Source organism: Gadus chalcogrammus, chromosome 6, assembly GCF_026213295.1.
Source record: "Gadus chalcogrammus isolate NIFS_2021 chromosome 6, NIFS_Gcha_1.0, whole genome shotgun sequence".
Taxonomy (NCBI): domain Eukaryota; kingdom Metazoa; phylum Chordata; class Actinopteri; order Gadiformes; family Gadidae; genus Gadus; species Gadus chalcogrammus.
Genome location: NC_079417.1, coordinates 1,701,992 through 1,708,006, shown reverse-complemented (window position 1 = coordinate 1,708,006; position 6,015 = coordinate 1,701,992). Strand labels below are relative to the sequence as shown.

Sequence of the window (6,015 nt, the reverse complement as noted above, 5' to 3'; positions counted from 1 at the left end):
CAGACACTGACACACAGCCCTTCTCTCTGCAGACTTCTCTTCTGCCATCAACACCACCGCTCCAAGAACATGAACATTAGAAACCACCGACCCTCATTTTTGATATCATGATGCGTCAAATGATGCACATCCCTTTACATCACATTTCAAACATATTTCAGTTCCAAAAAACAACAGCTCTCTCTGCTGAGGGTTCATGGAGTCAGATAAAGATTACTAAGTTGTAGATATCAAGCCGTCTACAGGGGCCGGTGAATGTCTCTGAGAATCAGTATCTGTTCTGTATTCACATGTAAGGTATGGTGGCTTGATGTGGTACGGAGCTGTAATGGGGTGTTTGGGTTCTTCTGTTAAGTATGTTCACTTCATTATTTTACTGTACTCCGTGTTTTGCTGGCCCTCTGAATGTATGGGAAAAACCCTCCTTATTGCTCATCTATGTTTGGGACTGATCCTGTAATAACTGTAATAAGCTTATGGCCAGTTGTACAAGTTTTCTCTGTCGTCCCCCCCCCCCCCCCCCGCCCTGACTTCGAGATATGAAGTTGAGTTAATCTGGGAAATGTTCTTTAATATTAATGTTTCTTCAGGTGCAGTTGTACTATGTGCACCGATGTGATTGGCTGATGCAGGTAGGCGGTTCCACAACCAACCGTATAAGATCGACTCGTCTTCATCTGAATGATGTGTGTTGGAGAGTAAAGACCAAAGACAAGATGTTTTCTGTTCAAACTTTGATCGTTGCCACTCTTCTGACACAGTCGGTCCTTGTTGTGGAGTCTGACGGTCCGGGTAAGTGCTTTTATGTAGTTGTCTGTACTTTAAATATCTGTTAATCAGATCCAGACACAAATAACATGGAAGGGTAATATTGTATTCAACAATGCCATGTATTAAAAAACTTGGTATAACCTGCTCAGATATGGAAAGCTGTTACATACCGTTCAGTTGTTTACGTTCACGTTTTATTGTCTCTTTCATATTATGAGATAAGCTAAAGAAGGTTGATTTGTAATAAAGGAGGCAGACAGACTAAATATTGATGTGATTGTTCTGGTCCTGCAGGCAAACTCCCTGAAGGCCATACTGAAAAAGCTATCGGTGATCTGTTTAAAGCAAAGGTTGCTGAAGTGATAAGAAAGGATGTGCTGCCACTCCGGATTGAAGTGAGTCCCCCTTTTTATACATCAAACATTCTACCAGTAGCCTACTCATGGCAAACACATTCAAAACGGGGACAAAGGGAACAAATCACTCATATATTATTGGATACTGATAGTCATCCAGGCTTTGTTGATAAAGTGAATGGACTGATGATGGAGGTGGAATAATACTGTCAGGCCAACAGATAAGATAAGATAAGATAAGTCCTTTATTCATCCCTTTTTAGGGGAGAATTCTTTCTCTGCTTTTGACCCATCCGGGTAGCTGGTGAACACATACACACACAGAGGTCCACACACGTGGGGTACACAAATACAGGTGCACACGCAGGTACACACATGCAGTTACACACATGGGGGCACACCGGCACTCCCGGAGCAGTGGGCTGCCGCGGTGCAGCGCCCGGGGAGCAGGTGGGGGTTTCAGGAGCCTTGCTCAAGGGCACCTCATCCGTGGAGGTTCGGGATTCAAACTGGCCACCCTCCGGTTACCAGTCCAACTCCTTCACCAGTATGCCACGGATGCCCCCGGAACAGGAAAGCTTTGCCTCTGGCCTGGAGAGTGGGCTTGATGCAAACCTACGGTGGCTTTAGGAGAATAGTGATGCCCTGAATCTTGTTGTGTTTCCCCTCTTCAGGGTGACGTTGGAGCCTCCCTATCCGCAGTTGTTGATCCATAAGGGACTGGCTGGGCCCGCAGTGGAGTACGCAGATAGTGCGACAGGAGACTGGTCGACCTCTGGTGTAGTGGTTTCACACCACCAGAGTGCATCGAGTATCACATAAAAAATGAAAAAACATCCATCAATCGTGTTTGTTTCATTTTTTGTAAAATCCAAAATACACGTTAATATACCATAACCTAGGCTAAGAGTGACTTAAGAGTAACCTAGGTCTCGGACACAAGCACTCTGTGGCAGCCAAACTTTTTGTTGTTAATTATTGCATTTGGGGGTACTACTCGAATAGGGTTACATGCCTGCATGTTAGAAATACCCATTTTTATTCTCACACTGTAAATTTCTGAGTATTTCAAAGACGGTCTGATTTGTATCATGTCGCTTTAAGGCCCCCCTCCCGAGTAGCCCACTCTGTTGCGATTGGACAAACGGCGTGACTTTTGGCACTAATTTTCCGCCTTGCTGATCCTGGTTTTTTGTACTTGAAGGATTTTTTTTGGTCCTTGAAAGATTTTAGTTTGTACTTGGAGGATTTTTTTTTTTTTATTGAAGAAATATGTTTCTTTGTATGTGTTAAACATACTGTATTTGTTTCTGAAGCTAAATGCATTAGTTTGTGAATGATGTTTTGTATTTGCAAACCACACTGAGTGTGTGTGTGTGAATCGTTGTGCGTGAGTAAAACACATGTTTTGTGTGTGTGGGGGGTTTTGGCATGATTCTAACTCCATACAACCAGAGTGGTAGATATAACAGAGTGGCGACACTTCCATTGGACTCCGTTGTAGCGCCTACTTCCGGGGTATGGAGCCTCGAATAGTTCCAAACAACCATTTTACGGCGTAGGAGATCATCCATTTCCATTGCTGGCCGCCGAGTAACTTCTCAGGTAAATTGATTAAATAGCTACCTCTTTTGAATTGTCAACTGTCTATATTGTATTAGAGTGCCTTTATGATGCATATACTGATATTTCTTTGTAAATGCACAGCGTAATTATATATATATTTATCTTGGTAGACGACCGTTTGCCTGCTAGTTTGTTAGCTCGACTTCGCCATCTGTGAAGGTATCTCCAGGGGTAAATTGATTAAATAGCTACCTCTTTTGAATCGTCAACTGTCTATTGTATTAGAGGTCCTTTTATGATGCATATACTGACATTTATTTGTATATGCACAGCGTAATTCTATATATTTTTATCTTGGTAGACGACCGTTTGCCTGCTGGTTTGTGAGCTCGACTTCGCCAGGTGAAGGTATCTACACCAACAATTACAAAGTTCAGTAGTGAATCAAACTTTTATTTAGTTAGTTATTTATGTTGGTTTACTAGGATCATTTAGGTTGATTTAAGGACGGGTTTTATGATGCGATAGCTAGTAGAAATAACAGTGTGTTTGTTTAATTATATCCTGGAAAGGGTGTTCAGCACATGAAGCCCTACAGATGCCGCCGCTTCAACAATGCTGATTATGATGGGCGGTGAATTTAACCTGTATGGCTTTTTCGTTTTAACTTCTCCAGTCGCCCCATCAGTCCCTGGCAGTCTGGTCCCTGGAGCAACTGGCCCTGGAGCAGCTGCCCCTGAATCACCTGCCCCTGAATCACCTGCCCCTGAATCACCTGCCCCTGGCAAAGTGGCCTCTTGATTGCTCTCTGTGTCTCCTGTCATGTCATTTTCATCGCTCTTGAAATCCACCTCAATTTCTCCCTCAATCTCTTTAATAATTACATGGTAATGTTGCTGTTTTATGTATTTTGCCTTTGCAACTACTGTCATCTCCAATGTAAGAAAATTAATTAAAGCGACATTTCTTTAATGTGAATTAAATCATCTGCCACAATCAGAAACCAATAAAATGTATAAATGGATCTACCGGCAATTGTTAATTGGGTAGAAATGTGTCTACATTGTGTGCAAATCCTCAGAGAATCCCTGACCTCTGGTTGTTTTTTAAACTTAATGTACAAATATGAATTATGTAATCTCATTAAGAGTGTAGTCTATCCCATTGTTAGCTGCATGGATCATACCGAAGTTTAATTTGATGAAATATGTGTGGTCCGTTGCACTTGGTTCTGGAGGCACCCTCACAGAAGGGGGTTTCCTCCTCTTCGGCTTAAGGCGATGAATGAAAACTGTTGGGACTGCATCGGGCCTGGTCATCTTCAAAGTGTACCTTATAGGTAGGCTTGTAAGATCAGTTTCCATTGCACTTCAAATATCATTGAAAAGTCATAATTCTCTACACTTAGAACTATTATGCCCTTTGAAATGCTATCAAGTGATGTGAACATTACTTGCATCACATAGTTTTTGACGGTTGCTGACCCCTGTCACTTGTACGTTTTGACGGCTGACCATTGCCATCCATTTCTTCCTGCGCCCTTGGTCCTTGGGGAAGCCATACATGTGGTAACCCTTGTGGTAACCCTTCTCGGACCGATTGGAGCATGCAAACGCTGCACAGCCAACCATGGTATGACCATTGATCTAAACCAATTTTGAATTTGCTCAGGGCTATTATAAGTATTGTAATGGCATAAAGTATAGTATATTTGCAACGTTTTATGTTAATGGTTTGCCCTAAGTATATTATATAGTGTTCCCTGCTGTGTCCATTGTTGAATCTGTTAACACAATCACACTCACTTGTTCTTGTCACACTAATTGTTTAATAAAAAAAATAACTATTTCATTCATCCAAGCGTAATGAGTTGTTATTCTTTAATATATTTGATACTTTGTGTGGCTCATATCTTAAAATGATCATGGTAAAACATCTTGATTTCTTTCATTTCAATACAGTTGTAGGGTAAAAGCCAGTATGCTAACACGAACGTGAAGCTTTCCCTCAAACTTAAAAACGTATCTAACCACTCTAAAGGTAAAACTGACGTTAACAGATATGCAATAATGCCATAAAAGTCAGACAAATACTTGTACGTGTTTTTTTCGTTCATATTTACCATTCAATATTGAAATCTCTGCGGTCGTCCCATAGAATAACATTGACTGCGCGGCGTGTTTGGAACTATTGAGGCTTACATGAACCACGTGACAACCACGTGACCACCCTGTGGGCGAGATCATAGCGTGTCGCAACTCTCTTTCTCTATAGCTCTGCATACAACCCTCGTTTTACGAGAAAACACACCCACCACATCACACACACACACACACACACACACACACACACACACACACACACACACACACACACACACACACACACACACACACACAAGCACCTACAAGCACACACACACACGCACGCACATGCACTAATACATTCCATTGAATAAACAGGCCAACAAAGAGGTGGGTCTATACCTCTATAGACCCGCTTCCCTGCGCCCCCTACAGGTTACCGGATGTAACTTGTTTTGAAAATTGCTATATAGAGTGGCGAAGTCACGCCCCTTCCGGTAGAGCTCACGGGACCTATGAGATCGAAAAATATGAATGGGTGTCAATGGAGAGAAAATTATTATTTTCTGGTCCCAGTCTTTATATGCCCTGGATTACACATATGTTGTTTGTGGATTTAAATGATAATTTTTCATGCAAAGAAAACTAAAAATTTTCGTAAAGAAGTTTGATAATTTTAGGGTTTATGTGAGGCCGCTTTGTGAACTACAGCTCTTCGCTGCTCTCGACGCACATGATACACGTCACCACACCCACACTTGGAACTCGGCATCTCTATATCCTGGGGGAACCACACATATTGACGCCCATTTCCAGAACAGACAACTTAATAAAAGGACTCACCCCCAAAGGAAGACTCCACAACAAGGCCCAGCTCTGCCAGGAGAGCAGCAACGATCAGGGTTTGAACAGAAAACATCTTTCCTCTGTTCTGACTCAACTCTCACTGTTCAGATGTTGTCGAGCCCATCATTTATAAAACTGTTAGCCCGCCCATCAGGAAACATCCTCCCCTTGAACATCCAATGAGCAGCCTGCCTTTTTTCTCCCTTCCAACTTTCCAGGTTGTTGTTGTCTGTGAGATGGTCACACTTTCGGTTTCAGTTCACCAAACCTCAAAAGTCCCCTCAAAACCATTCCAAGTGTTCTGCCTTTACAAAGCATGGGACACCACACGTACCTAAATGTTGTAATATCTCACCTTGATGTTGTAAGTGTACTTATGTATTTTACATGAC

General features: G+C 42.2%; 1 long non-coding RNA gene across 1 annotated transcript; it reads left to right on the top strand.

Annotated features, from left to right (window-relative positions):
• Window positions 1-583: 583 nt before the first annotated feature.
• Window positions 584-2,135, top strand: LOC130384715 (uncharacterized). The gene is made up of 3 exons (XR_008895904.1): window positions 584-792; window positions 1,066-1,166; window positions 1,802-2,135. It is a non-coding gene; the product is annotated as an uncharacterized LOC130384715 (long non-coding RNA).
• The last annotated feature ends 3,880 nt before the right edge of the window (window positions 2,136-6,015 follow it).